General features: G+C 42.6%; 1 long non-coding RNA gene across 1 annotated transcript in view; it reads left to right on the plus strand.

Annotated features, from left to right (window-relative positions):
- The first annotated feature begins 693 nt into the window (after window positions 1-693).
- Window positions 694-21,828, plus strand: part of LOC141988047 (uncharacterized) — a 213,512-nt gene continuing 192,377 nt past the window's right edge. The window contains exon 1 of the long non-coding RNA XR_012639635.1: window positions 694-753. This is a non-coding gene — a long non-coding RNA (uncharacterized LOC141988047). The remainder of the gene's footprint in view (window positions 754-21,828) is intronic.

The raw sequence follows: 21,828 nt of genomic DNA on the forward strand, positions 1-21,828 counted from the left end.
AATTAATATTTGTTCCTGCAATGCAAATAAATTAAATATTCGAAATACTGTAAACTCCTATTTCTCCAAACCCCTATTATCTGAACTTTCCTGTTGTCCCAATCCCTTTCTAGTCCCCCTACATGAGCCCCGGGCCTCAGATGCCATGTATCTCATGCTGCGGGACAAGGCCGGGATTTGGATAACGTGGAGGTTCGGATGATAGAGCAGAGACTGTATGGGGAGATTTTGGCAAACCAGGAAAGTGTCTGAAACCACTATGGCTTATTGCTAAAAGCAGCCGTCAGCAGGCTGTAAATTAGCCAAGTCAGCAGGCTTAGCTTAACCAAGGCGGGCGGGTGGGGGGGGGTGGGGGGTGGGGGGGAGGGGGGGATGATTTGGGTGCCACAAGGAGGGCAGCTTGACCCTGCATCCTTCCTGATAAGAATTGTGTTGAAGTTGCTGATACATGCATCTTAGAAGAGCAGGATGTGCCCCAGGAATGTCTATTGGGGCCTCAAGGCTGCAAACTCTGGAAAAACCCACACCGGGTTAATCGATAATCAGAAGGAACGTCTCGCTTGACCATTGAAACTGCTTACTTAACAAGTTTGCTTTAAGAGACATGCCATTCTATAACTAATGTGTAAATAAGGGGGCAAAGTTTGAGGTAGTGGGACTCTTCAGGCCTGGACTCTCCCTCTGGATGAATTTTGTGTTCCCCACTAGCAGACAGGCTGCCGTTGTGACACTCAAGAGCCACACGCAGCTTTGGTAATTATCAAGGGTTGGGGGGTGTTTTACTAACCTGTTGCAGACGTGTGTATAAGTGCTTGAGTCTAAGTAAAGTTTAGCTTTAAGTGAAAGCACTTTTGTGTTTCAACATGTAACCTTAATATTTGTAGATTACAATTGCTTCTTTCCACAGCCTACACAAAGCTTGTTGGAGGATTTCTGTGAAAGAGGAAAAAGGGGAAACAATACCCCCAGGCAACTGTTGAAATATTGTAATGGTAATAATAATACAAAACAAAACAAAACCCCTCCACACTGCAGTGTGAAAACAGTCGGGTTTTTTTTTTTTTTTTTTGTGCTGTTCAGTAACAGACTAGTGGTGTTGACGGTGACATTTTAAGATCATAAATTACTTACCACTAGGAAACACTCCTGCTTTTCATATTTACACTTAAAAAATAAACCCTTTTTTTTCTTAATGGCTAATTAGGTCACTAATCAAAAGAAATTCTTAAGAGGAAAATGAAATGTTGACATTTTGCAATTATTTGCTACTGTGAATAATACATAAACACCCTACTTATGGTTAAAGTGGTTTTCAAACCCTTTTTCTGCCATTAGGGCATGCACTGACTGCAGAATCAGTGCATTTTACTTGATATACCGCCACATTATCTACTTCAGTGCTTCCATTTAGTTTGGGTCACTTACATTTCATTACACTGTATCTTGCCTAAGTGCAGTTAAAAAAAACTATTGCAAATGCAAGATCCTAATTAAACATCAGATGTAAACTGAGCTACACATTGCAGAGTATAAAAGGGATGATATTCTTGGGACTCACTCTATCGTAGCACATGATTAATATACATGTCCCTAAAATATGACTTGATGTATGATATACATACTGGATATTATTAGCTTTTTATTGAGGCCCAGGACATCAAAGATCAGGTGATGCATAGTTTTCTTCTTCAGCAAACTCATTATATATGACATAGGTAAGTCTGTCTAGCTGTAGACGGTGCATCTATGTAAATGTTCAGTATATTATTATAGTGCTGCCAGTTTCCAATGCAATAGCTAAGGTTGCACATAGGCCTTGATCCTTCAAGTACTTTCCCAGGATGAAATCTATCCCTGTGCAGAGAGCTACCTGATAAGTTGCCTAGGTCAATTGTACTACCTACAAAGGCCAGGGGAATGAGTTCCACCCTTTTGTCTTTAAGGAGCTGCTACCAGTCATCTACACTGAACCACTGAACAAGATGGGGGGGAGTTCTGAGACACACAGGAATTTGGGATGGGGTTATGCTTAAAGGAGGACTGAGACGCCTATTGGGCCCTACCCTGTGCACTCAAGATGCTAGTCTAGCTACTTTCTGTACTGAAGTTAAAATCAGTTAGGACAGAGAAGAAGAAACCAGTATGGCACCAAGCTGACAGAGTTGCATAGCCCGAGGGTACTTTTTATAGGAAAACCAATGGGCACGCCATCTTCATAGACCTAATGTGACTGAACGAGGGCTCAATCTTGAAAGGTGTGGAACGTACAGGCCACAGTTCACTAAAAAGCATTTAATAGATGCATGATTTCTAAAGCCAGAAGTGATCATAGTGGTCATCTAGTCTGACCTCCTGTGTGAGACAGGCCATTGGACTTCCCCAAAATAATTCCTGTTTGAACGAGAGCATTCCTTTTAATTTCATCCAATTTTGACTCAAAAATCGCCAGTGATGGAGAATCCACCACAACCCTGGTAAATGGTTCCAGTAATTCATGATGCTGAACAGCCACAAGACTAAACTATGTGGCTGGGGGTGGAAACAAGAAAGACTGAAGCTCTAATTCTGTTGTCTGTGCGCTACATTCAAGGTTTTTGAATTTTATGCATGATTTGAGGTTCCACAGCTTTTGGGTGCTTAATTTGTGACACCAGATTTTCAGAAAGAGCTGAGCAGTCACCTTCTGAGAATCCGGTCCCTTTCAGGTGTCTTCAGTTAGGTTCCAAAAACTCGAGGCATGGAGAAAAAAAAAAAAGCCACTACTCATGTTTGAAAAATCTTGACCAACACATTTAAATAAAAAGGATGTCTTCCTGTCAGAAGTCGTATGGAAAGGGAGAGTCTCTCTGATTCTCACCCACTGAGATTTTATACTGGTTCCTTCTTTCTTTTATTGATCACCATAATCTTTTATACAAGTAATAAAGACACAAAATGAATTTGTTTGCACTGAGAGTTTGGGGGGAGAAAAACAATGGAGTTTGCTGGCATGATACTAGGGAGCCTAAATAAAAGGAGTAGATCAGGTTTGAGTTGTTGATGTGCTGAATACCTTTCTTATATGAGCCTAATTAATGGGAGCATAGAACTTAAACAACACTGTGGCAGATAATAATAGAATTTTCACATCACGGATCAGATTCTTAGCAGGTGTAAAGCAGATAGTGTTACATCGATTTCGCCAGCTGAGGGTTAAAAAGTGGGGTTGTTTCTAATAAGAGCTGTCTCAGAATAAAAGCAAGCTGTCATATTTTCTCTAAAAACACTGCTTCACAGTCCCTCTCTCACACCAAAAAAAAACACTGTAACAAAGACAACAGCTTGACAATGGCAGATGCTGCACAGAGGAAAAATTAGAGGACAATGTCATTTTTAATGATTTTTTTAAAATGAAAAATTAAACCAAAATAAACAAGATGTCCTAGATTTTTTTTTTAAAGAATCTGTCTCTCTTTGTCTTATTATTTATAAGTGGCAATGCAAGTAGAGGACAGAAGCATATGTTGTGGAAAGGCTGAAATTAGACAAAGCAGTAAAGGGAAAAAAAGTTATTTTTGAAGTTTGATAAACAGAGGCACGAAGACAGGGGAAATGGAGAGCAGTGTTTGAAAATCAAGCCCTAACATTTTCTTGATGTGTGTGTGTTTGTGTGTGTGCGCTCTCCACTTTTTGCTCTCATAACTTTATTTTTCACTTATTTAGTTGAAACTTTATTGATACTGTTATTGAAATGGTTATCAGTGTTTTTGTACCAAATATCTGTTACATTGACCCAGGCTTTCTTGGAAACTGGTTCAGATTCACCAGAAGATTTTCAAGCTTTTCAGTGAATTTACCGTCAGTACTGGGTTTGCTTCAGAACTAGGCTGTCTTTCTGTTTTATTCTAAAATGTGTGTGCAACTCCAGCCATAAACTGATATAGTACTTGAAACTGCAACCTTTACTGCTCTGTACAGTTTTTAAACAGGTATGACTTCTGTGGGACTATGCTGGTGAGTAAGAATTACAGGATTATAACCTTTAAAAGCAATTTCTATTTCTTACTGCAACAATGTTATAATGCAACTAGGAATGCATGTCATGGGCAGATACGGCTAAATTGTGAAAGGGAAGTTCGAACTGTGCAGTAAATCGTATACAGTCACATACCCACTTACTTTTTAAACCACTGGAAATTATTACATTTGAGAAATAAAGACAGTTTTTCCCCTCCCTTGATCATGCAGAATAAGTTAGTGTTGAGATTTTCAGTGCAGAGACTATATCTTGTCTCAGATCTATATTAACACATAGTACATTTTGAATGTTACTGTAATAGAAATCGCAATTCTTATTAATACCCAGAGGAGAGTTGCAGTACAATGCATAGGAACAGGGGAACAAACCCCACATGTTGTTATTATAGGAAAAGCTTGATGCCAAATTGCCAACAGGAGGAGGGTACAGAGAATGGGTTGACTCAAGAAATGGTACTAAAATAGAAAATTACCCATGCCCTGCTCAGCATTTTGAATTGGGCCCATACGCTGATATTGGCTGAAAGTTGCAATGTCAGTTGATCAGTGATGGTTGTGAAATGAGTTGCTGGTCTGAGCTGAATTCCTAATGGAATGGGCTTCGCATAATATACCATCCCAAAAAATACCAATTGCCAGACATACCCATTGGCTGTCACAGAGAGGGACCATGCTGCAGACTGAGCTGCAGGGGGTCTTCCCATATCTTTAGTGGGGAGACTCATTGTGTGACAACCTGGGCTTTGGCAGTCAGACCTAGTGGTCAGAGCAGAGAGACGGGAACCCGAGGATCAGAGCTGGAGTCAGGAGTTGAACCAAAGGTGAGAGTCAGGGATCAGGAACAGGTCTGAAAAGCAGGAACCAGAAGCAAGGGAGGGAAATGGGCAGGTCAGGAAAGCAGACATCAGGAATCAGGCGAGAAGGTAACAAAGTAACAGCCAGCCAGGAATTCACCCTGTTGCACAGACAATCCTCACATGTTGATGGCTCTGAGGCCGGGGGTGGGCAGTGCAAGGGAATCCGGTGCTCCCACTGCCCATGTTATAACCATTCTGTGGCTATACAGCTGCCAGTTTAGCACCATTCACTGGCACTAAATGTATTTGTTTTGTTTTATATAACATAAGAATGGCCATACTGGGTCAGATCAATGGTCCATGTAGCCCAGTATCCTGTCTTCCAACAGTGGCCAGTGCCAGATGCTTCAGAGGGCACGAATAGAACAGGGTAATTATTGAATGATCCATCCCCTCTCATCCAGTCCCAGCTTATGTCAGCCAGAGGTTTAGGGACACCCAGAGCATGGGGTTATGTCCCTGACCATCTTGGCTAATAGCCATTGATGGACCTGTCCTCCATGGAATTATTTAATTTGCTTTTTGAACCCAGTTATACTTTTGGCCTTCACAACAGCCCCTGGCAACGAGTTCCACGGCTTTACCGTGTGCTGTGTGAAGAAGTAGTTCCTTATGTTTCTTTTAAACCAGCTGCCTATTAATTTCATCAGGTGACCCCTGGTCCTTGCGCTGTCTGATGTGGTAAATAACATTTCCTTATTCACTTTCTCCACATCATTTATGTTCTCCATACCATTCATTGTTTTAGAGAAGGTGAAAAGCAATATGAAAAAGACACCATTGCACCCAGGGACAATCCATCCAGATAAAGGCTGAAAGAAAAGCGACGAGATAGAAGCAGAGAAGAATTTTCACAAAGTGACCTGGGACTCAGGGGAATTGTTCAGATACTCCAATCTCAGCCTTGTTAGGTGGGTTTTAACTCTTCATTCTCTCTGCCCCCTGCCCTCTTCACTTGCAGTCACACCAGGGAGTCATTCCTTGTCTGGGGTTTTCTTCATTGCCCTTTTCCCTGACTTTGTCTTGTCACTCTGACCACAGTCTTGTTCTGCCAGATATGTTTCATTTTCTGCATGACTTCCCCTAGATGGGCATTTCAAGCTGTGATTTCTAAGCTTGATCTCATACTGTAGATCCTGTTATCTCAGTAAAAAGCTTTAAAGTTCAAAGTGAGTTGAATGAACGATCCTTTAAAAAGCAGAGTGCAGTCTAAACATCCTCTGGGTGTGAGTGCTTCACAAAATGTCAAATTACAATGTGTTTTTGTTTGGAGAAACAACAATTAAAAGTCCAGAGGCAAGTTAGAAAAACACAATCAACTGAGTTTATTAAAAAACTCCAGTGAACTGCAGGTTGTGATAATTGTGTGGACACCTGGCACTGTATGGTTACCACTGGGTTACAGCAACCCAAGCATAGAACTGGGGTCCTTTTGTTGTTAGAGCCTGAGCCTAATTCCACTAATTGCAATGGGAGTTTTCCATTGACTTTGAACGGCTTTGAATCAGACTCCTTAACCAAAAGAAATGGAGATTAGCCGGAGTAGGTTATGATGGTGATTACAAGTTTGATAGAAGAAGATTGTGTTGATGTAATATACCCAGATTTCTGTCAGACATTTGACTTGGAACCTCATGTCATTTTGATTCAGAAACTAGAACAATACAAAATTAACACGGCACACACTAAATAGATTAAAAATTGGATAACTGATATTTCTTGAAATGAAACTGTAAACAGGGTAATCATCACCAAGTGAGTGTGTTTCTAGTGGGGTCCTGAAGGCATCGGCCTGTGGCCCAATGCTATTTATCATTTTTATCAGTGATCTGGTAGATAACATAAACCCGTCACTAACAAAGTTTGCCAGTGTCACAAAGATTGGGGAGTGGTAAATAGTGAAGCGGAGAGGTCACTGATACGGAGCATTCTGGATCTCTTGGTAAACTGGGCACAAGCAAACAATATGTTTTAATATGGCTGAAAGTAACTGTATATATCTGGGAACAAAGAATCTAGGCAATACTTACAAGATGGCAGATTCTATCCTGGGAAGCAGTGACTGAAAATGATTTGGGGTTTATTGTGGATAGTCATCTGAATATGAGTTCCCAATGCCGTGGCCAAAAGGGCTAATGTGATCCTTGGATGCATAGAGAGGGAAATCTTGAGTAGGAGTATGGGGTAACAATTATAATCTAACAGTACCTATATGGGGAAAAATATTGGATAATGGCCTCTTCAACTTAGCATACAAATGTATACAAGGTCCAATGTCTGGCAGTTGAAACTATATAAATTCAGACTGGAGACTAGGTGCAAATTTTTAACAGTGAGCGTAATTACCCATTGGGACAATTTACCAAGTAGATTTTAGATCACAGGCAATTTTTAAATCAAGATTGGATTTTTTCCATCACAATATGCTCTAGTTCAAAAGATACTATTTTGGGGGTAGTTCTATGTTCTGTGTTATACAGGAGATCAGGCTAGATGATCACAATGGTCTTTTCTGGCCCTCAAATCCATGAATCTGAGACACAGGGTGATTCGACATTCCACCCAGCAGAGATCCATGATGGCACACACACCTGTAGGTACCTGATCCTGAGATATGCTGAACACTAGTTCATGCTGTACTGATCATCATCCATGCCCACCTTAGTGGAATTGGCAGTTAATTAGCATGTGGTGATGGAATGTTCACCCCACACCAGCCTTGAAGGGGATTATGAGGCTGAGGAGAGGCCAGTTAACGGGATAGGCCACAGCTGAGGGGAATTAGCTGGTTAGCCCTGAATGATAGAAGCCAAGTGGGAAGGAAAAGGTGTGACTAGTGTGATACAGCATGGCCAGAGGGCAGCAGGAGAGTGGTTTTTTTTAAGCAAAAAAAGGTGGTTTTATTTGCATAACACACTTACAAAGCAAAAACAACAGCATATGCAATGTGTAACACAGCAATCAATCACAATTGTTTTCTCATTAGCTTCAGGGGAGGGAAGTGTTCAAGCTTGCCTGGGCCCAGGGTGGGGGGCTTCCTCGACTCTTGTGTTCTTCCACCCTTCCGAGTTACCTGGTGGCCCAGAGCGAGGGGGCTTCCTCTCTCTGGTTTTATAGATGGCTGTTTTAGCCAGGGTCAGGAGGAGGTTAACTAGGAGATCCCGCGAGCAGGAGAGTGTTAGAAGGGAGCCTTCTTCCCTGTAGAGGGAATAAAGTTTGCTATAAATTAATTAAAGCACCTGAAGCCAATTAGAGCACCTGAAGCCAGTCACATGATAACCCCCCCTGCTTCAATCAGACAAGAGGAGGAGTTGAAGCAGAGGTGTAGGTGATGTAGGTGTTGCAAGGCCTAACTTTTAGGTGCCTGCCCACACAGTGGAATCTACAAATCCTGCATTAGGCTCGCTATGTAGTGTCTGGAGAGAGAAAGGCACCCGAAAAGGGAATCCACAAGCACCAATATGATAGGCAGGGAGCCAGCTAAGCTGGCCAGTTGCAGATGCTGATGAGAGGGGTGTGTCCTAAACTCTGCCCATCATCTAGCTCTGTTTGGAATTCACAGTCAGGAGATTTCCCCTGGATTCAAGCACCTAAGATGTTTCTTGCAACAGCTTCAAGAGGATGGTTAGAAAGAGCTCCTCATCAGACCAATGGCCCAGTGCTTAGGAAACCCCTATTCAAATCCATTATCATCAGGAAAGGGAAAAAATGATCTGGGGTCTCCCCCATCCCAGGTGTGTTTCCTAATCACTGGGCTACCAGTTATAAAGGAGACCATTCCCACCAGCTGTGTTGTGTGGAGTTAGGTGTGCTCTGAGCACCTCAGGAGACATAGCTGTTACCCTACCTATTTTCATGTGATAGGGCCCTCAGTGGCTGGGCAGCCTAGTGGCTAGATCATTGGCTAGGCAGGGGCTGTGGGGGGCCCTGACTCCTCCTTCTTCCTCAGGTCCTGGCTCAGGGTCCTCTGTTGCTCAACTCCTAAAGTGGGGAGATGGATCTTTCTCCCAGCCATGAGGGGGGATTTAGGGTCTGTTTTCCTGGCCTGCTCCCTATGCAAGTCCTTTTAGTCTGGGGTATGGCCCCGCTAGTCCAGTTGCCCTGCAGTTGGAGCTTCTCTGTAGGTTCTCCTTGGCTGGGGAAGACTTACTTGCCTCCAGTGGCTGTATTGGCAAGCAGGTTGCTGGCCTATGCCTTCAGGCAGGCATACAGAGAGCTCCTGACTGAGCCAGGCTCCCTTCTTTTCTCCCCGCTCCAACCCTGGCATTGGCTGCAGGTATAATGGGGTGGGGCTAGCTGAACCCATTGTTCTTTAACCCCTGCTGTGCCTGGCTGCAGTCTCTCTGCTCCTTCACATTTCACCTGGTTTTAAGATCATGCTGGTTTTTAGCCAGGAGAGAGGCACATGCCCAGAGGCAGAGATGTAGGTGCATAGGAAACTTTTAGAGTGAAAAGTTAGGCACCGAGTGAGTTTGGGTGCCCATAGGATTAGGCAGCAGCTGAGTGGGGGTTTTGTGAATCACAATACTGCCAAGGCACCTAAAGCTTGGGTGTAAGTCTCTTTGTGGATCTGGGCCCATGTGACTGAGACCCACACCACAAATAATAGAGAAGAGACCAAGGGAACAGCTGATCAACAAGCTTTCGACAGAAACTTGTCCACAGTAACTATTTGGTGAATACTTACAAGAGGAATTACAATTGTCCAAATCAGGATCGGTTCACAAAGGGTTCACAGACAGTATACAACCCTTAGATATAAAGAGGATGAGCATGGGACAGAGAGAATGGAATTGTGCAAATTGGCAGCAAATATTGTTGACAACAAATAATTCAACCAGGTCTAGTTTGTTACTCAAGTCACTGCTGCCCAAGTCTTTCTTCTATAGAAGTCTGTTCATTTATCTCATCCTTGGAGAGTGACAAAGATGAAAAGCTCTTTGTAGATTCTTCAAGATAATAATGCACTAAGCAGTCTCCATGCCTGGGAAGAAATTGCAGTGGCCCTGAAAGATTTTTTTTGTTGTTTATTTGTTTAAAATGCCTTTCTGTCTGGTCTGAGTCACATTTTACAGCAATGAAAGCAATTAAACCTTCATTGTCCAAACTTCCAACTCTGTAGAGTTTCACTAGCCTTCAGTATGCAATATTATACCTGTCGTGCATGTATTTCTTCTGGGGCTAGACTAATTCTCAGTCACTCTAAACAGATAAATGCAGCTTCTTAGGTTAATCTTGTTTTATTATTGAGTGACATTAGGTTATTTGCATTAGTTCAAAACTCCAGCCTCTTCCTTTTTTAAAAAGAAAAGGAGGACTTGTGGCACCTTAGAGACTAACCAATTTATTTGAGCATCAGCTTTCGTGAGCTACAGCTCACTTCATCGGATGCATACTGTGGAAATTGCAGAAGACATTATATAGCTATTACCAGCAGGAGAGTGAGTTTGTGTGTGTATGGGGGTGGGGGAGTGAGAAAACCTGGATTTGTGCTGGAAATGGCCCACTTTGATTTTCATGCAGGTTGTAAGGAGAGTGGTCACTTTGGATAGGCTATTACCAGCAGGAGAGTGAGTTTGTGTGTGTGGTTTTTGGAGGGGGGTGAGGGGGTGAGAGAACCTGGATTTCTGCAGGAAATGGCCCACCTTGATTATCATACACATTGTGAAGACAGTGGTCACTTTTGATGGGCTATTACCAGCAAGAGAGTGAGTTTGTCTGTGGGGGGGCGGAGGGTGAGAAAACCTGGATTTGTGCTGGAAATGGCCCAACTTGATGATCACTTTAGATAAGCTATTACCAGCAGGAGAGTGGGGTGGGAGGAGGTATTGTTTCATGGTGTCTGTGTATATAATGTCTTCTGCAATTTCCACAGTATGCATCCGATGAAGTGAGCTGTAGCTCACGAAAGCTCATGCTCAAATAAGTTGGTTAGTCTCTAAGGTGCCACAAGTCCTCCTTTTCTTTTTGCGAATACAGACTAACACGGCTGTTACTCTGAAACCTTCCTTTTTTAAACCTCTTTTGTGTTGCGAAAATAGCCGTGATTTGCAAGAGAGAAACACAGTTGACAAACTGCAAGAAATAAAAGAAATGGAAAAGAAAAAAACACAGACACTATTTTTTCTTCAACTCTTGTGACTCAGTGAAGTTAAACCAGAATGTACTATGTGCTGTTTGACTTGTAGTCAATGACATTTCTTATGACATATTGGACATGTGGAGCTCTGTCTACCATCAATGCAGTTTGGAGCGTTGATATTAGTTGATTGTGAAATAAAGTAGGCTTTGGGGTGAGCTGCTTGTGGAAAAATAAATTATGGGTTGATTCCATTGTACTCATTGGCAAAAGTCAATGGAAACAGTACCTGGTTCTATTTGGTCACTATGGTCTGTTGATTAGAAATATACCGTGTGCCTGTGTAACGTCGACAACCCCAGCTGTCGGCAGGATGGAACCAGGGACCTCTGGAGCTTAGTGCATGAGCTAAAAGCCAACTGGCTGTTAGCTAAGGCTGTAGAGCAGACTCATTTAACTCTCTCTAAGTGACTTGGTGTCACTAGATGGGACAGAACACCACACTCAGAAGGTGTGTGGGTCACATCTGTATTTAGTGGCAAGTATCAGGGGGTAGCCGTGTTAGTCTGCATCCACAAAAACAACAAGGGGTCCGGTGGACTCCTTGTTGTTTTTGTATTTAGTGGGAGTATCCTGAGCCCCAAATTGACGTCAAGTATTTGTTTGCATGGGAACTGTATAAAGAGATCATTATTCTTGTTTTATGGTAAGTGATCACAAATAAATTTGACTTAGTGCAAGACAAAGAAGAAAACTGGAGTCCAGACTTTGGCCTAATCTCTATCTGCTTTGAGCTACTCTGGTGGTGCAAGGGGAGTGGACAGTTGTCATAAAGGACAAACTTGGGGGTCTCTTATGCTTAGGGAAAGCCCTACGCTGTGGAAAGTGAGTGCCATTGGCTATATGCTACCGGGTCCTGGCCCTTCCCCCCCACCAGTGAATGGTATGTTCCTGGGTTATGTCAATTTTGGGAGGGGGCATTTTTGGTGCATGTTACTGAGGCAATCCTAGGCAAGTGGAAGAGTTTCTAGGAATTCCTTATTGCCAAGACAAGACAGTGCAGCCTTCAGGCTACTCTAACTTGTGCCAGTGGCCACACCAGCCTTCAGATGACTCCAGCTTTGGGAGAATAAAGGCTCTATCACACCTGAGGACCTGGCCCACTGTCTCTGCCCTGAAGGGTTTATAAGCTAAATATATGAGCAGCACAAAATGCATTGGGAGGCCGAGAGACAAATTTATTAAACAATATATTTCATTAAGGCAAATTCCAACAGCAGTTCAATAGCAACATTTTTACTGGGAGGGGTTAGAGTTAGTGGGCTTTGCAGACGAAGCGAGTTGCAAATAGGAAAGTGAAAGAAAAAGTTTGCAAGGATGCCCTGGTAGCAGATGTGGTCCTCAGGGATTCCTTCATTGCAGATCACCTCTTCTCTCCTCTCCCTAGATCTGCATCACCACATCCACAGAAATACCAATGAGTGGAAGGCAGGGATTATTTCATCCAATCTGAAGAAAGTTAAACTGAGGCACTGACAGGTCAAATGTCCAAATGATATAAAACACACAGTTGGATCTGGAATCAAACTTTCCTCAAGTTCAAGGGCCATTCAGATCTGGGGTTTAGCTTTGGCCTCATCTTTAGTTCATTGACTTGCACAAGGTCACACAGAGGATTAGTGACTCAGTTGACAATAGAATCCAGGGGTGAAATTATGACTCCAGTGAAGGCAATGGGAGTTTTTCCTATTAACTTCCACAGGGCCAGAATATTACCCCAGAAATCCTAACTTCCAGTCCCTTTCCCTGAGAACTTCCATAGCCAGGGGTACAACTGTAAATGTTAATAGGCTAGCAGTCCATGTGATGAGCAAAATCAATAAATAACCTTTTCCCCCATCCCAATCAGTGTTCTCCTCTTATAGGTACAGCTGTCCTATAGGAACTCTGCCAGAGTGTTCCTAAAATGTGTATCTCACCAACACCAGCTCCTGCTTCAGCAGTTAGTGCCAATATGGCTCATGAGAGATAACAGACATCTTCTGTGTTTTTTTTACAAAATCAATGGGGAAACTGCTTTGAATAGCAGCAACTCCCGCCTGGCACTCTGAAATCTAAATTAACATGGCAAACTGCCATGGTTTTTAATATTGATTTACAATCAGGTCCCAGTTCATAAACCTGTGGTGGTTGACTTCTGCAGTCACATTGTAGGTGTGTAGTCAAGAACGAGGGTTTTAAGTCATAAAACAATAACTCCGGGAACGGGAGTGTCGGAAATTGTCAGTGTGTTGAGCTGAACCGTACAAGTTTTTAACATGTCAGCATTGTCTCTTTGTGTATTATTCCATAATATTGGCAGCAACAGCCAAGTACTGAAAACAAAATCCACTTTGTGCAATTTTTACTAAGAAATATAGAGCCTGATCCAGAGCCCCATGTCTTTCAATTCACTTCGGTAGGCTTTGGATCAAGTCCCTAGTGAGGATGATTTTCTTTTTTTTAGTAGGGGTGAGGGGGAACCCCAGCGCTGTTTAGGTTCAGTTCTAAACACAGTGGGTTGTATTCTTCCTTGTCATGGTCCTTGTACTGATGTTTTCACCTGTGCAAACTGAGGTTTAGAAGCTATGTGTTTGCAGCATATGCACAGAAGAGTTATATAAAAACAGAAAATAACAAGAGTACTGTAGCATAAAGCTGCTTTTATGTTTATAATGTAAATTGATAACACACAGTAACCAAAACTGGAGAGTCATATAGTTTAAGGCCAGAAGTGCCCACCAGATCATCTGGTCTGATCTTCTGTATATCACAGGCCACCTACAACACCCAGCAGTGGCACACTAAAGCCAACAACCACAATTAGACCAAAGGATTACAGTCCACAGGAGACTAGGCTATGTATCACCCGCAGAGAATAGGAGGGACCAAGGTGCACCAGTGCCTGAGGCCCCTCAATGGCAGGGGAATAATTAAGTGAGATATACACAGATAAACCTGACAATTGATCCACACCCTGTAGAGGAAGGCAAGAAAACAAAACAAGGTCACTGCCACTCTGAAATTCCTTTGTGATCCCCATATGGATATTAGTTAGACCCAGACCATGTGAGCAAGAACTAGCCAGCCATGCACCTGAGACAGAGAATGCTCAGTGCCACCTCAGAGCCCTGGTCCTCCTCATCCAATGTCCTATTTCCAGTCATGGCCATCCCTGATACCTCAGAGGAAGGAGGGTGGGGGGGAAGCCATGGAATACTTTGGGTGGGAGGGAATCCCTTCCCGGTCCCCAGAGGTCACCATCTGAAACCCTGGTTTATGAGTTATTAGGATCATAAGACAAACCAGAAGTGACTCCCAGGGCTGCTGAGCCCTGTCCTCCACCATCACAAGAAACCCCATCATACAATCACACTCATAAATGTGTCCAGCTCTCTCCAAACAAATTAAGTTCTTTACCCCACAACCAGAGAGAGACAAAACAGGCTGCACATAAGGCAGTGAGACATAACTCACTCCAGCTAATTCCAGGCTGGATGTTAACAGACTCACTTTTTGATCACACACTTCCCCACGGAACCCCCTAGTCTGCAAAGCAGGACCGGGAGCCTCCTCCCATCCCCACATATTTTCTTACTTAAACTGATGACTTGTAATTTTAACACTGTGTTCAATACACGGCAGCTCCAATTCTGATCTGGCAGCATTTTACACCCAGTTCGCATACTCTTTGTATGAGGTAGGAAGCAGTGGCGAAATGCGCCCTCCGTTAGCAAAGCAGAATCCAAACTCCTTTCTGTGGTGCAGAAAGTCTGTTGTGAACCAGAGGACTGATAGTTCTGTGAAGGACTGTATTCAGACTCCATATCACAGTCAGTGAAGCAACTATTGATTAGCTTTGGTGAATATACATGGTGTCTGTGTGTGTGTGTGTGTGTGTGTCAGGGGGGAAATCTAGGTAACACCCATATTAAAATCACATACCACAGTATTCCATGGTAATAGCCAATAACTTTGCAACTTGCAATGAGAACTGGTTGGAAATTTTCTGATGAAATAAAGTTGCATCCAAAAATGCAGGTATGTTGAGCCTGAAATGTTTAGACCAAGACTTGTGGGTTTGGTGAACATTTGGTGAATCCAAGGCAGTGTTTCCATGGCAATCTGCCTGGATTCCTGGTGGGCTGCTGAAGATCCTTGTGTTTCAAGACTTTGCGGATCAAGATCAGATCCACCAGGAGACTTCCCCAGAGCCACAGATCCTGGTGCTTCCAGGGTCCAGAGCTCTGGGGCAAAACCATCACCCCAGGGCTTCAGGGTCACTGCTGAGAAGCCAAAAGCCTGGAGGTCCTGGAATGGACTCACAGAGTCTGTAACTCGGGGGCAATCCACAGGACAGGGCTGCCCTGGTGCTTCAAACTCTGAGAGCCCGGCAGCAGCTGAGTGAAACTGACACTCTTGTCAAGATTTTTTGTCATCTGGACTGAGACATCAATTATTTGCCCAACTCTGCTTGCAGTAGTATTTTGGACCATTACTGTAGAACACTGTAGAATATTTCCATGAGAGTGCCACCTGACACCAGATCTTCAGCTGAATCCTGGTGTACCTAAGCTGATTTACAACAGCTGATGATCTGAATGTCTTTCCTACCACATTTGTGGAACTATCTCTGTGATGTTAGGTTTTATAAAAGCATGTTGTTACAACATTTGCTGTCTGACACTGTTACTTAGGGTTGCCAAACTTCCAGGATTGGCCTGGAGTCTCCCGGAATCGGCATCGATCTCCCGATAACTACTGAAAGTAATCCAGGAGATTTTAATAGGATATTTTAAGAAAATTACATTTCATCATGTTGGGTGTGTGTGTGTGTGTGGGGGGGGGGGGAAATCTCCTGGAATAGTTTCAGTCAGAGTTGGCAACCTTAGTTACTTTAAAGAATACTAGCAGGGGTGGGGTGGGGTAGGTCAGGGGAGTAGATTAAGGCCTGAAATGTCACTGTCACTTTAAGAGAGCATCCTTTTTGGAACGCCAGGCTATCGTTTGGTGTTCATTTGAATAAAAAGCTCTTCTTGACACTGAGAGATGCTTTCTGATGCCAGGCAGAAGCTGACTAGCATTCTACATGGGAAAGAACTAAGTACAATGGGACACATTTTCAATGGACCCAGCTAAATTTTACCTACATCGGTGTGCACAAAGGGGTATTGCCATACCCACAATATTGTAGAGTGGCAGTCAAGAGGCAAGGCCGCAACCCCCTGTGCCCACAGCTAATCAGAGCTCTCCATTGTTAGAGGTCTCCTATGGGTTAATCCCAGGGTTTGTAACAAGTTCGGGAATTGGCCAGTAAGTGTCAAGGAAACACTCATAAATGGAAGAAGGTGGCCTCTGTGAAAATTCTACCCTCCCTCCCTTTATGTTCAAGTTACTGGTCAGCTAAGATAACAATTTCCTATTGTTCTGCCTTTGTGCGTGTGTGTTGTGTGAGGGAAGGATGTCGTGACTATAGCCACCAGTCTGCATGGATACATACCTGCTTTGAAGTGGTTGCATGGGTTTCTGTGATGTGGGTGCATCTGGACTTTGATGCTATCGTGTGGGTTCCCTGTTGGACAGGTACAATCCATTGGTGGATAACTGCAGGTTTCTGGATTGGCTTATTTGAAGCTCCTTTCACTGGATCCCAGTTTTAGATGGTTGGTCATGGTAGAAAAGTGAGATTCCCCTAGTTGGGGATAGAATTAAAGAGAGGTGATGGTTGTGGAGGTAATGATCCCCTTCCCTGTGAACAAGGCATCAGCTCATCTCTGGTGCAAAAGGGGGCTGGTTCTGCAGGAGTCCCAGTTCTCATGGGAGGCTTAGTGCGTGCTTTATGCGGTAGTCTGCATAATGCTGTGGCCTTGGTCACACCTTGGATAAGCTAGAGGCCTTGGGTAGGTCTTGAATAACTCTGGCCAGATAGGGGCTGGTGTTGAAACTGGGATAAGCCCAGGACATGTTCGAATGCTCTAGACTTGAGCACTGAGAAGGAAGAAGACCAGTGACTACTCAGGGCAGCTGTTGCTTTCTCACCTTTCACTGGTGGCAGGACAGGTTGCCTTTAGGAATTGTCTTGATAGAATTTAAGATTTAATAAATCTATTACTACTATTTGACTGAAAGATTCTCAGCTATTTTATTGGGTTCTCCTATTCTCAGTGGATATTTAATGCCTATCTATATGTCTGTATTATGAAGTCACCTTAGAAGCCTCATAGTAAAGGTTGTGCTTAAAACAACAATGCTGTAACTGATGACATTTCAAAATTTGGAGGGAATAGCTATTTTTACTATTTTTGACCAGCACTAGTTGAGTTTTACTCATTAAGGGAGGATGTAGTCTCTTAAATTAACACTAAATCCCACACACATGGACCTTTCCAATAAAGAAGATAGACTTGTATTTTCTAACAAAATTCATATAGCATTCAACAGTAGAATGAAAATTATAAATAATTAAAAAACACACATTGATGTGTTTTTTCTCCTTTGAGTCCTACTCCAGAATTCTGGACAACTTCTTTGGTGGTTATTGTACTTTACAAGGCTTCTAGTATGATTTCATGATTTTGTTTTGCTTTCATGAGTATATGCTGTAGACAGTAGCTGTGAACCTAAGAATTTTTTCATTCATAAAGATTCAGGCAGGGAATAAAGTTTTGCTGGTGATATGTTCAACATCTAAAAAGAAACTGCACCCAATTTAAGAACAAATATTTCTCCAAGGTCTAACTGCCTATACATTCAGTCAAACAGAATTTGTACTATTACGTGTAATAGAACCCTCACGTGACTCCCAATACAGTCACACCTCAACTGAAATTATAAGAGATTTTTTCTTTATTATGTAAATAATTATTTTAATGAATGTTGAACTGGTGTACGGTATTATATTGACAGCCCTGAAGAATGAAGTCATCTGTTTGTCCACAAACAAAAAGTATAGCATGAGCAGTTGTAGTGAAAACTTCTTCTATGCTGTCTTATGCATGTATCTCAATGGTGATTTAGAGGGACCATCACTACTTCTGTCTCAGTCCCCTCTTCACATCTTAACACCTCTGCTAAGGAAGTCAACAAGGGGAAAAGTGTTGTGAAATGTGATTCGACACTGGTGAGGCCTCATCTGGAGTACTGTGTCCAGTTTTGGGCCCCACACTACAAGAAGGATGTGGATAAATTGGAGAGAGTCCAGCGAAGGGCAACAAAAATGATTAGGGGTCTAGAGCACATGACTTATGAAGAGAGGCTGAGGGAGCTGGGATTGTTTAGTCTGCAGAAGAGAAGAATGAGGGGGGATTTGATAGCTGCTTTCAACTACCTGAAAGGGGGTTCCAAAGAGGATGGCTCTAGACTGTTCTCAATGGTAGCAGATGACAGAACGAGGAGTAATGGTCTCAAGTTGCAATGGGGGAGGTTTAGATTGGATATTAGGAAAAACTTTTTCACTAAGAGGGTGGTGAAACACTGGAATGCGTTACCTAGGGAGGTGGTAGAATCTCCTTCCTTAGAGGTTTTTAAGGTCAGGCTTGACAAAGCCCTGGCTGGGATGATTTAACTGGGAATTGGTCCTGCTTCGAGCAGGGGGTTGGACTAGATGACCTTCTGGGGTCCCTTCCAACCCTGATATTCTATGATTCTATGATTCTATGATTCTATGATTCTGCTGATGATCACTTTTTGTTCTTTCATTTTAAAAATGTGAACACTTATCGAACAACTTGTTACTGGAAAGTCACAATCCACTTATTTCACATACTCATCTGCTGTATAGTCTCCAAATGGCATGCTTTTCCATTTCAATCACCTTAATCAGTATTTGAAATTGGGACCTACACGTGAAGAGATGTCAAATCTATTTTTTTTAAAAAAGCACCTTTGTAGATTTAAATGAAATATTGGCAAAGTATAAAACCAGGGGAAAGAATAAACATTCAATGAATCAATGAAGTAAAATGAAATAGAAGTATTGGCCATTATTTCCAATTCTACTGTCCTCTAGCAAAAACAGAAAGGTAACTAATGTGCAGGGGAAAATGTTTGTTTGTTTGTACCATCCTGTTCTTTGAGAATCTCAGTAGAAGGCTAAGGGGAGATATGATTGATTGCTATAAATACATCAGAGGGATATATACCCGGGAAGGAGAGGGGTGATTTAAGTTAAACGCCAGTGTGGACACAAGAACAAATGGCTATAAACTGGCCATCAACAAGTTCAGGTATAACATTAGACAAAGGTTTCTAACCATCAGAGGAGTGAAGTTCTGGAACAGCCTTCCATGGGGAGCAGTGGGGGGCAAATAACCTATCTGGCTTCAAGATTGAGCATAATACGTTTATGGAGGGTATGGTATGATGGGATGGCCTACAGTGGCATTTAGCTGATCTGTAACTGCTAGCTGCAAATATCTCCAATGGTGATGAGAAATTAGATGGGGAGGGCTCTGAGTTACTAGAGAGAATTCTTTCCTAAGTGTCTGTCTGGTGGGTCTTGCCCATGTACTCAGGGTCTAACTGATTGCCATATTTGGGGTTGGGAAGGAATTTTCCTCAGGTCAGATTGGCAGAACCCATGTGGGGGTTTCGCTTTCCTCTGCAGCATGGCGCATGGATGATTTACAGGCTTAAACTAGTGTAAATGGTGGATTGTCTGTAACTTGAAGTCTTTACATCATGATTTGATGACTTTGGTAACTCAGCCAGAGTTTATGGATCTATTACAGGACTGGGTGGGTGAGGTTTTTGTGGTCTGAAACATACAGAAAGTCAGACTAGATGACTATGATGGTCCCATCTGGCCTTAGACACACAGACTTTTTAATGTGACACCTGAATTCTCATAACTTTTAGCCCTGCAGCTGCATCATTCTTGCAAGTTCTAAAGTTCTGGGAAATAGAGCCCCTCAATATGCACACATCCAAGTCCTCGTGACTAAAGAGAAATGATTCTCATATCTCAAAGTGACAGCCATCTCTAGAAATCACAGGGACCTATTCATTAAAGACCTGAGTTCCATGTGCATGGTAAAATTCATTAAGCAATGTATTCTCTGAGCAAATCATATAGAACTCTACCATCTGACATTTCTAAATATTTGTGTCATGAAATTACCTAGTAAAACCCCTGTGGATTGGAAAAGAAATATTAAAATAAAGTCAATTTTATTTTTCAAAAAGACTTGACTTCTGTCAGTCAGGTTTAGAGCATTCTTCTGTTGCATGCAGAATGGTCCTACCTCTCTCCACATCAAAAATATCATCTTGGCCAAGGTCATTTAATTCCATCAGAATCTGAGCTGAGGCTCTGGTACTTGGAGACATTTATAGCCTGTTGTCACTCTGGCAAGTAACAGAAATAGAGGGTGGAGCAGGTGCTGAGCAGAATTGTCATATTTCCATAACAAGGCCGGAGAGCTTTGTGATTTACGGATGCTCAATATATAACTGTGACGTCCCATGAGTGAATATACCAGTTGCAAATCTGTAAAGAGCTACAGTCGGAATTTGCTAATCTCTGCCTGCTATAACTTATTCCGTGCAGGTTCTCAAGCTTTGTCTGAGAAAGTTTTGACATTGTGCTCCATAAAAACATACACAGCAGCTTGCCAGGGCCTGTCAGCAAGGACAATAACACATTTTACTAAGTCTGTAAAACCTATCATTGTTCATAATATCGCACTGTTGAGAACTGGAAAAGCAGAACTAATAAGGCTTTTCTAGAACAATTTCTAATGTCCCTTGAAAAGCAGATGCATGGTTTTTACTTACTACTTTGTGCTAAAGTAATCCAACGCTCCGACTAAAAATCAAGACGACAGGAGATTTCACCATGGTTGGCAGGCAATGGATTTCAAAATGTGCATGACTGTTTAGTATCTGATCTTTCTTTTGTCAGCTTCCCCTATCCACTCCGATCTTTTACATTTATGAAGGAAGCAAAAGTCAGAGCCCTTCACTGAAATCTGAAAGGCAAAGAAAACAGACCCAAAGGAGCTTAGTAGAATTCAGAAATCCCTGATTAGAGGCAAGATTATGACCACTGTATTCACACAGGTAAACTCCAATCTCTTAAATGGATAGACCCATTGACTTTAATAGGACCACTGAAGTGAGAAATTGCTCACTGACATGACTGAGAGGTTCAGTGTCTGGATCAGGTTGAGAACAGCTCATTACGTGAAACTTTGAAACATCTTTCTAGTCTCTGCCTGCCATGAGGAGCATCAACTCTCTTGGAGGTTTCATTCATAAGACCATAACTACCCAGAACAGGAAGGGACTTGGTCACTGAGTCCAATCATCGGCTATCACAGACAACCCTGTCAAATAATCATTCCATGGGACTCAGAGCGTAATTTTCAGATGTTTCTCAAACTACCTGAAACCCTTTGGTCTGCAGACTGGACTGGAGATCTCACAAGCTCAGGCTTTTTCAGAAGATTTTCAGAACTGCACTGACTCTCTTGCACTGAGATCTCAGTAACGGAGACCTGTGCAGTCCACCAGGAAGCCAGTTATCTCTCCCAGAATCTCTGGGCAGATCTGCTGTAGGCCCAGTGCCATGTAACGTGCTTGAAATATTCTGAGTTGGCTAGATCCAGCTACTTTTCATCCCATTTGCAGTGCCAGCCCAGTGCAAATGGGACAGAAAACAGTATTTAAACTAGCCCTAGACAAACAGGTTTCTTATAGCTGGCCAGTGTTTCTCCTTCTCATCCTAGCTAGTGCTAGGAATAACTGAGAATGATGAAAATGAAATTGAATGGTAACACATATAAAACTAATAAAAGGAAATATACTCACCTCCCCCCCCCCGCCCATAATGCATAA

This window comes from Natator depressus, chromosome 5 (assembly GCF_965152275.1).
Source record: "Natator depressus isolate rNatDep1 chromosome 5, rNatDep2.hap1, whole genome shotgun sequence".
Lineage (NCBI taxonomy): Eukaryota > Metazoa > Chordata > Testudines > Cheloniidae > Natator > Natator depressus.